Here is a 13,242-nt window from a genome sequence, read left to right on the forward strand (position 1 = left end):
CCGCCTGCGATCTTTCGTTTGGATTCCCGAATACTTGGGCTAGATCGGTTAGGACGGTCGAGAGAGTCGGCCATACGGGGGTAGTTGCGTCGAGAGCTTTGGTAAGCACGTTCTCTTTCCAAGCTTTTACTGTCGACGTTCCTTGGTCGCTGATTTTGGACAGGAGGTAGATGAGCTTCGTCTTCTCGTCTGGAAAGTAGGATGCGTAGGCGGTTAAGTACAACTGTAGTGCTTGGCGCCATGCTATGAATCGTTCCTTCTCTCCTTTGAATTCGAAGGGTTCTGCTGCGAGTGTTACTTTGCCGTGTAACTGCGTGGGGTTAGACATGGATGAGGGTTTTGGAGGAATTGGAGGTGGAGGTGGGCGTGTAGGTGGTAGCGGTAGGGTTTGTCTGGGTGGAGTCTCTGGTTCTATGGACGGTCTTGGGTTTCGATATTCGGAAAACACTTTGAAGGATTGAAGCGAGGTTTATTTAGTTTGAATCGTAATCAAACTCGTCACTCCAATCGTTAGAAGTAAATCCAAAAATATTCTCTTCTTCTTCCAAATCTCTTTCTACCTGTGAGCTAGTGGTAGAATTACTGTCCAAGTTCGAGGTTGCTTCGTCTGGTGAGGGGGTTCTTTCAATAAGAACGTTTCCTCGGATCAATGATGAGACGGGAGGGATATAAGAGAAATTTCCGTTGGTCAGATGGTACCCTGGTTTGTACTGCGAGTAGACTCTGTTGTTATCTCGAATAAGTACCCCCCAGAACTCGGTGTTGATCTCGGTAACGATGAATCGATCTGTGGGGTGGCGGATGACTAAATCAAAAACTTCTTTCCCGTAGTTTTGGTATTCTCTGAACAATCGACAGATGTTCCTGATCTGTCTTTGTTCTCTTTCCCAATTCCTTCCTTCGAGGATCTCGTGTCCAATTTTAAACACTAGTTTGCGAAATTGCGATATGCAGGCTACTATCCTTCGTATGGCGTCGCGGCAGAAAGGGGTGACCACTAATACGTGGACTCCTGTTTTAAGATAATCTCGTTGGTTGAAGGCGTCGTTCTGTTCGGGAGTGAGGGGGACGTCGAAGAAGAATGGTATTTCCCGATAGAACTTGATGAGATCGGTTTCGTAAATTCCAATTCTTGTAAAAAGAAGTTCAAGAGGGGTAGGATTAAATGACGCTGTAACGTATACGTCAATTTTGGATGGTTCGAGGTAGGGCGTAAGGAATTCTAGGTAGGGTGCGGAGTAGGGTCGTCGGTGGATGATGATTCCACAGGGAAGTAGGTAGTGGATCTCTCTCCCGTCTTGTTCTGGTGAGAACGCAAGTTGGGGAGTTTCAACGTAGTTTGGAAGGTGATAGATGCGTGGAGAGATTCCGTCGGATAGTATAAGAAGAGCTGTCTTATGTTCTGCCGCTCGTCGTCTGAGGGCCCGTCTTTCTTCACTGTCGTTCCGACGAGGGGGTTCTAGAATTCTCTGTTCGTAGACTTCGATTGATAGGTGCTCTAGGTGTATCGAATTGAACCTGAACAATTCTCTGGATGCTTGATCGGATTCCCAAAAGCAGGTTTGAGCAGCTGCTGATGCGTACTCGAGTAAGCGCGACGTATTGACGGAGTTGGGAGATTTCGAATGCTAAATCGTCGACGGCTAGAACTAGTCCTTCTAGTTCAGAGATGGGGGAAGAGGCGGCTGATGAGTCTTCGTAATACTCAGTTTCTGTGTTGCTGTGGGCAGGCTGGGGGTGCGTGGCAGCGTTGACAGGTACTGCAACGTGGAGGTCTCGGTTGTTGAGGGCGCGATGGAATTCCTCGAGTGAACGTCGTTCTTCGTCCGTTACTAGGCTCTCTCTGATGTTCGACAGTTTGACAATTGTAGAAGTGATCAAAGACGACAGCTAGGGTGAGGACTTGAGCTAGAACAAGTAAGAGTATTACTTCGAGGTGGGTAGGAATGTTGGAGAGAACAACTAGCTAGCTTAGCTAGAAGGCAAGTGGTTGTTTTGGATGGGGAGGAGGACGGTGAATGACAACACGTCCGAGGGATGAAGGAAAAGGTGGGTTAGGGCTATAATGGGTTCAAGCGAGATGGTACGCTGTGAACGGATTGTAGAGTGAGCTTTCTATTTTGTGAGGCAACGATAAACTATAACAAAAACTAAACCTATCTCCTTCTGCACTTGCAGGGAGTAAGGGTCCAATGAGCTTTGAGGTCGACAGACGCTAGAAATATAGCGAGTAGAGGACTTTGAGAGGTAAGCTTCAAAGGTTCTTGTTGAGGAGTAAAGCGGGTAAATTCAGTAATAGAAAGCTAAGGAGCTATACATGAATAGGTACGTCTTTATATAGGGAACTGTCCGTTCCTCAGACCGAAAGGAGAATATACGAAAAGTGGTCTGAGGAATTAATCTACCAATAAGAAAAAGGGAGAGTAACTATTGTACGACTTCTGGCTTGATTAATCAGCAGGTGAGAGACTTGTACTAATAATAGAAGATTGTCACGCGTGGTCAGGAACCGTATCCTCATGATGAGGTACGATTCTAGATAAGGCGTTATTAGTATTACCAGGCTTTACTGGGGCTTGGAGCTGGTTGGCGAGATGCCTACTACCAGTCCCTACCCAGTGTGCTGGCTGGCTGGGAGCGATGCCCAGTCTCTGATCTGTGATATAAAATGGTAACGATGGTTAAGAAAGCCTGTGAGGGCTATGAGAAGTAGAACGGCAAACGATACCTCTAGCCCTAGAGCCAGAGGCGTAATGGGAAAAGCGTTCGAGAACCAAGACATAGTGAAGATAAGGAAATAATAAAATGGTCCTTACACAAGGTGGCGGGTCCACCAAACAAAACAACATACCCCAGAGGCGCCCTGGGTCATCAAACCAACATCATAATCACTCTCACGGGTTCAAGCCGTTCAAGCTGCAGCCAGGACAGGGTGCTCCTATGGATATCGGCGCGGTCCAAGGCGGACAAATGCGCAGATTCAAGGGCAACTGTTACAACTGCGGCCAAGAGGGACACATGTCCCGAGACTGTAGAAACGGGGCGCAGGCTGCCCAACAAAAAAATAATCAAGGGCGCCAGGCGCGCCAACTAGAAATCGAAAAGCTGGACGATCGGCTCAACTCTTTGGCCGGTCGTTCTTACGACGAAATCCGGGCCTTCTTCTATGACCAACAGGTCAACGAAATGAAGGCTCAGGGAAAAGAATTCGGGGCTTAGGTCACTTGGGTACCTTAGCTCCTGGTAAAAATGAAGTAAACCACAACAAAGTGGCCCCTGCTCCGGGGTGTTGCACGAACAATAACGGAATGACGGGGATGGCTCCCCAATTTGTAAATAAGTTTTTAAATTTGTTATCAGAAGTATGTACTTGTATGAAGAAATGTAACTGTAATATTTATGATACTACCGCTGCACCAGTGTCTCCCTTGGAGCGTGGCCCCGGCGAGACAAACACTAGGGTGCTTGATTCTGGTAAAACAAAAATAGAAAAACATGTGTCATTCAAAATTTCTTCTTCTTCTTCTTCTTCTTCTTCTTCTTCGGAGCCACCCTTTCCCGAAATCCCAAGGCGTGTGTTGATGCGCACGTATTTATTCCAAAAAGAGATCCGTTTAGACGTTGGCGTGGAAAACCTTGCCAGGGGCAAAGTACACTCAACGAGCGCACTGCTTGATTCAGGCGCTAACGGGATCTTCATAGATCAGGTCTGGGCAGAGCAAATTGGACTCCCCCTTGTAAAATTAGAAATGTCTATTCCCGTCTATAACGTTGACGGTACGCTTAACGCAGGTGGCTGTATTACACACAAATGTTCTTTTGTGGTCGAATACCAAGGACACAGAGAACGAGTCACTGCCGAGGCTACCCAACTAGGGAAGATTAATTTAATCTTAGGCTGGACCTGGCTATTTAAACACAATCCTGAGATCAACTGGCAGACAGGGGTTGTCACATTGTCACGTTGTCCCCAGGAATGTGTAAACTTGGGTAAACCAAATCATGTCCGTCACAATGAGCGTCTCGAAAAGTTAAACGCTAGTCACGTTTACGAGCTCAGATCTTTAGAAAAGATCGACGATGATGATGATGAGGTAAAACCTGAGGAAGAGATTAAGAGGCTGGTACCTCCCGAGTACCACGACTTCTGGAAAGTCTTTTCGAAACACAAATCAGAGCGCTTCCCAGAGGCTAAGCCTTGGGACCATGTTATAGATTTGAAAGACACCTTCAAACCAAGGAAGGGACACATGATACCGCTCTCTGCTCCAGAAAGAGACGAGGTATCTAGTTTCATAGACGAACAACTTAGGAAGGGTTACATCAGACCTTCTAAAAGTCCTATGACGTCCCCGGTGTTCTTCATTCCTAAAAAGGATGGTAAAAAGTGAATGATTATGGACTATCGTTATGTGAATGAGCACACGGTTAAAAATGCGTATCCGCTGCCTTTGATTAGTCAGCAAAGAGGAAGATGCTTGGAAGGCCGCATTCACGTGCCACCGAGGATCTTTCGAACCCCTTGTTATGTTCTTTGGGTTGACCAATTCACCGGCGACCTTCCAGAGCATGATGAACGAGATCTTTGCGGATATGGAAAATTGTGTCGTCATTTACATTGACGATTTATTAATATTTACAAAGTCGGACGATGAGGCTGAGCATGACAGGATCGTGCAAGAAGTCCTTCGACGCTTACAGGATTTACAAAGTCGGACGATGAGGCTGAGCATGACAGGATCGTGCAAGAAGTCCTTCGACGCTTACAGGAACGGGACCTATGGAATCAGGATGAACCCTGAGAAAGTTCAAGCTATTTTGGAATGGCCAGAACCTACTCGCGTCAAAGGAGTTAGGGCTTTCCTAGGCTTAGGTAATTTCTACCGAAGGTTTATTGAAAACTTTGCAAAAATCACGAGACCGTTGAACGATCTCACCAAAAAGGACCTTGTTTGGCAGTGGGGCGCCAAAGAACAGGAAGCTTTTGATAAGCTTAAACAGGCATTTACAACAGCGCCCATATTGGCATTCCCTGAATTAGACAAAGAGTTCCGACTAGAAACCGACTCTTCTGACTTCGCCACTGGGGCTGTTCTATCAATCAAAAGCCCTGATGATCTTTGGAGGCCTTGTGCCTATTTATCACATAGTTTGTCGCCTACAGAGCGCAACTATCAAATATACGACAAAGAGATGCTGGCCATCATTAGAGCTTTAGAGCACTGGCGGCACTACTTAGAAGGTGCTAGGCACCAATTCGAAATTTGGACCGATCATAAGAACCTAGAGTACTTCATGACGGCCCGAGACCTGAACCGGAGACAAGCCCGCTACGCGGTGTACTTGTCAAGGTTCAATTATAAATTAATTCATAAGCCAGGAAGCTCAATGGGGAAAGCGGATGCTTTATCTAGAAGAGAGGATCATGCCAACGGCATTGAAGATGACAACAAAGGTGTCACCCTGATAGATCAATCAAGGGTTGCCAATGTTAGAATCAGGCAAGATTCCGCTCTCCTGGAAGTCTTTAGGAAAGACATCTCCCCAGAGGAAAAGGCGCGCCTTGACGGCAATGAAAACTATTCATGGAAAGACGGGCTCTTTCATTTCAAAAACAAAATCTATGTGCCTGAGTCCGCAAGGATCAAGGCAATAGATAGACATCATGACACTCCAGTGGCTGGGCACCCTGGATGGCAACGAACAATGGAGTTGATCTCCAGATACTACATGTGGCCGGGCATGGTCAAAGACATACAGGAATACGTAAAATCCTGTCTGAGATGCGCCATGGCCAAGAATTCCCATCAACCGCCGGCGGGTAAACTCATGCCGAACCCGATACCAGCTGGCCCCTGGCAGGATATATCGGTGGACTTCACGACGGATCTGCCCGAGTCAAACGGGTACGATTCAGTAATGGTGGTAGTAGACCGCTTCTCCAAAGAAGTGGTATTCATACCCACCAATAAAACCATCACCGCCGCCGGTACGGCAGACCTATTTAAGGATTTCGTATGGTCAATCCATGGGTTACCAGAAACGGTAATCTCCGATAGAGGACCGCAATTCGCTAGCGAATTTACGAAAGAATTATGCCGGATGCTGGGCATCAAACCTAAATTATCCACGGCGTTCCATCCGCAAACCGATGGACAAACGGAGAGACTCAACCAGGAGTTGAAACAGTATCTCCGGATATTTATTAACGACAGACAGACAGATTGGGCCAAGTGGCTAAAGATAGCCCAGTTCTCTTATAATATTAAACAGTCGTCGGCTACAGGAAAGGCACCATTCGAGGTTACTAGATCGTACCTCCCCAGAATGGGTGTAGAACCTGGCAAAAGCAAAAACGAGGCTGCTGGGAACATGGCAAAAGACATGAAGTCTGTCTTGGACGAAACGCGCAAAGCGCTATTTAAAACTGCGGAGCAGATGAAAGACAGGGCAGAGCGTAGACGCTCTAAGGCCCCTGATTACAAGGTCGGCGACCTGGTCTGGTTAGACACCGACCACTTGAAATTAAAAGACCGGCAGTCTAGAAAACTGACCGAAAAGTGGATTGGCCCTTACCGGATTAAGGAAGTCAAACCTAATGCGGTGGAGCTGGAACTCCCAAAACGAATGAGGGTGGTACCCACGGTTAACATTAGCCGTGTAAAACCCTACAAAAGACCGCTGCCGGGACAGCGCGTAGACCGGCCCGGTCCGGTAGTAGTCACCCAGGAAGGTGAAGAAGAGTTCGAAGTCGAACGAGTGGTAGATGCACGCTTGAAGCGTGGAAAATTAGAGTTCCTGGTCCTATGGAAGGGCTATGGAGACGAGGACAGAACGTGGGAACCAGAATCCCATCTGGAAAACTCCCGCGACGCTGTTCGCGAATTTTATTCTAGGAATCCCTCAGCTCCCAGGAAGCTTAGAGGCATGGATTCAAACCTTTTTAATTCCCTCTTTCAACCTATGCCCGAAAATTTTACCACTACCTCCGGAATTTGGTCTCGCCTGGAAGTCGAGCCTTAGAAGGGGGGTAGTGTTACGATAACACAATTTCCGGACATCTCCTTTCCTTTTTATTCTCCGCTTTAACTTTATACTTTAAGTGCCACGCGGCATTTCCCTTTCTCGCGCCGCGTTGCCTTCCTTTTACTTTTAGACTTAACTCTCTCACGCAGTGGAGCTGGCCATACGGGCTAGACCCTATGACATCATCAGCCACTGCCTTCATCAACTGTATAGTACATATGTACAAACAAACCTGTAGTAGTATATATACCCCAATAGATCCAGGAGACTCCTCAGCGAGTCCTCCTGTTGTATACCAACAAACTCTCTGCAGCTTAAGGGGTAACCACTCCCTCAACATCTTCCTTATAGTGTGTTCTTGTGTGCGCCAGAGTAACTAACTCTTGGTTGTTACACTCATATTGATCTAGTAATCTACCCATATATTTTCATTCCTTTCTCTATCTATTCTTCTATCATTCACTATTGATTGTGTTCTCTATTATTTCGCCTTTGTGGCTGCTTTGTTTACCTTTGTTTACAAAACTTCGGACAGTACTGCAGAGTCCAATGCTTCCTATTCTCTAGTTACTCACATTGGACTCTAGGTACTGTATACCTGTCATACTCTCTAATAATATAGTTACTCACATTGGACTCTAGTTTTAGTCCCTGATTGCTCTCAGCAAGTGGCTAGACACTTCCTTCAAGCTTTGTTCTTAATACTCACAGCATTCATTGTTCTATCCCTTTCTTTTCCTTTTTTGACAATCTTATCCTGTACTACCTACGCAGGATTTGTCAGCGTACATTCCTTCCTTCATGTTCTTTCTCATTCTTTTTGCACAGCTATACTGTGCATAGCCTACTTTTCTTTCACTATATAAACCCCTGTATTTTACCTTGTAAAAAAAAAAAAAAAACAAGAAATCCAATCCAGACTTCTTCTCTAAATCTGAAGTTCACTACTCAGCTACTTGTGATCCAGTGTGGTCACAACACTTCCCACTTCTACCACTGTTAACTGCTGTCATTGTCACTTGTCACTTTTTGAAAGTGATTGTCATCCCCTTCGATTAGAGTCCTTCTGAGCGCTACAGTTTGTGCGTCAGGAGCCTGCTATCACTGGGAACCTAGTCACCTCGTCATCCTCGTCGTTCTCAAACCTACCTTGTGCTACAATTAGCAAGGTAGTGCTCATCTATACTCGTCACTAAGCCCCTATCTTCTATAAATTCAACTATCCCTCCTCCTCAAAACCCACACTCATAACCCAGACACTCATGCACCTCTGGGTTTTACTTTGAAGGATCTTTATACGTACCACCCCACGAACAACCAGACCACTCCACTGTTCTAGGAGGCAAAGCCCATAAACAATTTCCGTGGAATCTGGGAGGATTATGTGTTAGTTTGTTTTTGTGTGTGGTTTTCTAACAGCAGTTCTCATCATCAACACCGATCAAGCATCCAGAGAATTGTTCAGGTTCAATTTGATACACCTAGAGCACCTACCCATCAAAGTCTACAAACAGAGAATTCTAGAACCCCCTCATCGGAACGACAGTGAAGAAAGACGAGCCCTCAGATGACGGGCGGCGGCAGAACATAAAACAGCTCTCCTAGTACTATCAGACGGAATCTCCCCACGCATCTATCACCTCCAAAACTACGTTGAAACTCCCCAACTCGCGTTCTCACCAGAACAGGATGGGAGAGAGATCCATTACCTACTTCTGTGGAATCATCATCCACCGACAACCCTACTCCGCACTATATCTAGAATTCCTTACGCCCTATCTTGAATCATCTAGAATTGACATATACGTCACAGCATCATTCAATCCTACCCCTCTCAAAATTCTTTTCACTAGAATTGGAATTTATGAAACCGATCTCATCAAGTTCTATCGGGAAATACCATTTTTCTTTAACCTTCCTCTCACTCCCGAACAGAGCGACACCTTTAGCCCAAGAGACTATCTTAAAACAGGAGTCCACGTATTAGTTGTCACCCCTTTCTGCTGCGACGCAATACAAAGGATAGTAGCCTGCATCTCGCAATTTCGCAGACTAGTGTTGAAGATCGGACACGAGATCCTTGAAGGAAGAGATTGGGAACGAGAACAAAGACAGATTAAATGTCTGCCAATTGTTCAGAGAATACCAAAACTACGCAAAAGAAGTCTTTGACTTAGTCATCCGCCACCCCACAGATTGTTTCATTGTTACCGAAATCAACACCGAGTTCTGGGGAGTACTTATTTGAGATAATAACAGAGTCTACTCGCAGTACAGACCAGGGTATCATCTGACTAGAGGAAATTTCTCTTATATCCCTCCTGTCTCATCGTTGATCCAAGGAAACATTTTTATTGAAAGAACCCCCTCACCAGACAAAGCAACCTCGAACTTGGACAGTAATTCTACCACTAGCTCACAGGTAGAAAGAGATTTGGAAGAAGAAGAGAATATTTTTGGGTTTACTTCTAACGATTGGAGTGACGAGTTTGATTACGATTTGAATTAAATAAACCTTGTTTCTATCTTCAAAAGTGTTTTCCAAATACCAAAACCCAAAGCCGTCCATAGAACCGGAAACTCCGCCCAGACAAACCCTACCTCTACCACCTACATGCCCACCTCCACCTCCGATTCCTCCAAAACCCTCATCCATGTCTAATCCCACGCAGTTACACGGCAAAGTAACTCTCGCAGCAGAACCCTTTGAATTCAAAGGAGAAAAGGAATGATTCATAGCATGGCGCCAAGCACTACAGTTGTACTTAACCGCCTACGCATCCTACTTTCCAGACGAGAAGACGAAGCTCATCAACCTCCTGTCCAAAATCAACGACCAAGGAACGTCGACAATAAAAACTTGGAAAGAGAACGTTCTTACCAAAGCTCTTGACGCAACTACCCCCGTATGGCCAACTCTCTCGACCGTCCTAACTGATCTAGCCCAAGTATTTGGGAATCCAAATGAAAGATCACAAGCGGTAAACAAGATCGAAATATACAAACAGGAGAATAAGCATTGCGACGAATTCTTTAGCCACTTCACGATGCTCATGGACAAGGCTGGATATGACGCTACCACTCACTTTGACGTAATCAACCGCATTTTCAAAAAGAATCTTCACTCTCAAATTTGCAATTCCGTCATCATCCAGAAAGACCTACCAAAGACATTTGCCAAATGGAAGACGCAAGCCTACGCATGGGAGGCAAGGAGAGAAGAGTTCCAATTAGACGAAAGACGAAAAAGAGAAGTCACGCAGCCGTTGCAACCCATCTACAGACAACAGACGTATACGCACCAGCATGTGCAACAGCCGCAGCCACAGCAGATGGTAAAACCCCAGACGAATCAGTATGCAAGAAGGTTTGAGGATCAACCTCAGCGAGGTGTATTCCCCGGACAAGGTGTACCTATGGATACAGACCGACAAAGTTGTTTCAGATTATGCTACGGATGTGGCCAGCCGGGCCATATTGCAAGGAACTGCCCTCTGAAGAAAGTTGCAGCTAGAGAAGCAACCACAACCCAGGAGGAGACAAAGACGAAGGATTTTCTCGAAGGTCAGGAGTAAGCACGGACTCTCTGACCAGTAAGCACGGTTCGGAAAATGTATTTGTAACTGATAAATCGAAACATGTTTCCCAAAACCTACGTGCCAAGAAATACGCTAAGCCACACTCAGCAGAATGGTTGGCTCGACAAATTAAAGACCAGAAAGAAGAAAGAGCCAAAGCATTGGTTCGGAACTGGGCCTCACCCCAGTGTTACCCACATATCATGACGGATACAATCAATTTGCTCAAGCAGCACGATGAAGATTACATCGTAGAGCAGTTGAATGTGATCAAAGATTTCTCATCCCTTCCCCCGTCTCACCAACGCAAACTCTCGCTACAATGCCAATTATCCACAATTGACGATCACCAAACGCATGTTATACCAGTTCTGATATATTCGGGATGCACAGACTCCATCATTGATGAAGCCTTTGTTCGGCAACACAACATTTCCACGAGGCCACTTCCAACTTGTGTTATCGTTTCAAATGCAGATGGAACCAAAAATCGCACTGGACCTCTGACAGAATATGTGACACTTCGCCTAACTGTGGCGGGTCGTACGGAATTAATGGATTTCCTGGTTACTGGACAGAGAGAGACCAGAATTTTATTAGGACACGACTGGCTACAACGCACAAATCCCGACATCAACTGGCAAACAAACACTATCACGTACCCTTCTGATGATACGGAGTATCACCCTGAAGACGGAGATAGAGTCATCGCTGTAGACTTACAGAGCAGGATTGACAAAATTTCTGTTGAAAGCAACATATCTCAGACCAAAAGCCAGCAGATTGCAGAAGAATCAGAACGAGCAAAGTCAACACTCACGTTCAGAGACGTTGTTCCCCCATCTTATCATCGTTTTGAGCCAGTATTCACGAAAGTGTCATTTGATAAACTACCCCCACGACGAGTCTGGGACCACGCAATTGAACTTCTGCCAGAAGCCAAAGGTCTAGACTGTAAAACATATCCACTTAACCGCAATGAACAGATCCATCTTGACGAGTTCTTAAAAGAAAACCTGGAGACAGGGAGGATTAGAGTGTCAAAATCCCCTTATGCATCCCCGTTCTTCTTTATCAAGAAAAAGGATGGATCTCTCAGACCAGTACAAGACTACCGGAAACTCAATGCCCTTACGATCAAAAACTGATATACATTACCCCTCATTTCAGAATTGATAAACCGGCTCAAAGGTGCTAGATTCTTCACCAAGCTGGATGTCCGTTGGGGATATAATAATGTTTGAATCAAAGAAGGAGATGAGCACAAAGCCGCCTTCAGAACTAATAGAGGATTGTTCGAACCTCTAGTTATGTTCTTCGGACTTACGAACTCCCCAGCCACCGTTCAAACAATGATGGATCAACTTCTCCGAGACCTGATCAACGAAGGATCTGTCATCGTATACCTGGACGATATTATGATATTCACTGATTTGCTAGAAGAACATAGGAAGATTGTATCCAAAGTTCTTCAGATACTTGCAGACAATCAGCTATATCTCAAACCAGAGAAATGCGAGTTTGAGAAGAAAGAGGTCGAATATCTGGGAATGATCATCTCTCATGATACAATTTGCATGGACCCGTTAAAGGTACAAGCAGTCGCAGAATGGCCGATACCACGCACAAAGAAGGAGTTACAGTCGTTCCTAGGATTTTCAAACTTTTCCAGACGATTTATCAGAGACTATGGAAAAATTGCAAAACCACTAACAATTCTCACCGGTAAAGTAGATTGGGAGTGGGCCGAGGACCAACAACAAGCATTCAATGTTCTCAAAAGAACAATCACCACCTCGCCTACGCTCACAATCTCTAATGATGAAGATCCATTCAAGGTTGAGTGCGACGCCTCCAATTACGCCACAGGAGCGGTATTATCCCAGCAGCAAGAAGGAAAATGGAGACCGGTCGCATTCCTATCAAAGTCAATGAACCCTGCAGAAAGAAATTATGCTATCTGGGATAAAGAGATGCTAGCGGTAATGCATGCGTTAGAAGAATGGCGACATCTCCTTATGGGAGCTAAACACCAGTTCACCATCTTCACTGACCATCAGAACCTCACCTACTTCCGAGACCCCCAGAAGGTAAACAGACGACAGGCTAGGTGGATGGACACGCTAGCCAGATACAATTTCAAATTAGAGCATGTAAAAGGCTCAGCAAACACAAAGGCGGACCTACTTAGTCAAAGAGTAGACCATCCGAGAGGCGAGAGAGACAATGAAGGACAGGTCCTTCTACCTCAACTCGCGGAAGCAAACATTCATACTATGGAAGATGCGTTAGAAGAACACTACCTGGACGAGCTGCTAGCTTCGCAGCACAAACTAGATGATTACGTTATAAAGAAGTTGAAAGACGATCCAGAGATTTGGAAGAAACGAGACGGAATCATCTGGATAGGAAACGAGAAAGAGGATGAATTGACATCAGGGTCATTCAAAAACAACATCTATGTACCCAAAGACCCAAAGTTAAGGGCACATATTATCGAAGAAAAACATGACACCAGCCTCAGTGGACATCCAGGCGAAAGAAAGACGTACGAAGGAGTAAACCGATCCTTCTGGTGGCCTAGCCTCAGGAGGGATATCAGGAAATATGTTGCAGAATGTGAGATATGTCAGAGAAC

Source organism: Serpula lacrymans (assembly GCF_000218685.1).
Source record: "Serpula lacrymans var. lacrymans S7.9 unplaced genomic scaffold SERLAscaffold_4, whole genome shotgun sequence".
Lineage (NCBI taxonomy): Eukaryota > Fungi > Basidiomycota > Agaricomycetes > Boletales > Serpulaceae > Serpula > Serpula lacrymans.